This window comes from Cebus imitator, unplaced genomic scaffold (assembly GCF_001604975.1).
Source record: "Cebus imitator isolate Cc_AM_T3 unplaced genomic scaffold, Cebus_imitator-1.0 Scaffold622, whole genome shotgun sequence".
Classification (NCBI taxonomy): Eukaryota; Metazoa; Chordata; class Mammalia; order Primates; family Cebidae; genus Cebus; species Cebus imitator.
This window is the reverse complement of record NW_016107937.1, coordinates 552,595-553,130: the sequence shown is the minus strand read 5'-3', so window position 1 is coordinate 553,130 and position 536 is coordinate 552,595.

Here is a 536-nt window from a genome sequence, read left to right as displayed (position 1 = left end):
TTTTCACTGATTTGTTTCTTCAGAAATTGTTGAAATATTTTTGAAATAAATTGTTTATAAAATAATATTTTCATAACTTTTGATGCAAAATGTTGTCCTATAGTTGCTGAAATAGAACATAAACTCAAGGAATACAAATGGTTAACAGAAACATTACAAAGGCACCGCTCATTAAACAGCCAGAACCAAAACTAAGTATCTTTATTTTGAAGCCTGATACAGTGAACCTATTTTAAATTGAGTGTCTTTGCTCAGCATACTAAAAAAGAAGAAGATATCTGGACTATTTCACACAGTAGGTTACTGCCAGAGACTTAGTTTCAAAGACTACAATTAATCATCTGATGTGGGAAAGATCAAGAGTGCTGGGAGAGTGAGGTAGAAGGACCTAGAAATAGAAATGCCATTTGACCCAGCAATCCCATTACTGGGTATATATCCAAAGGATTATAAATTGTTCTGCTATAAGGACATGTGCACATGAATGTTCATTGCAGCACTGTTTACAATAGCAAAGACCTGGAACCAACCCAAAT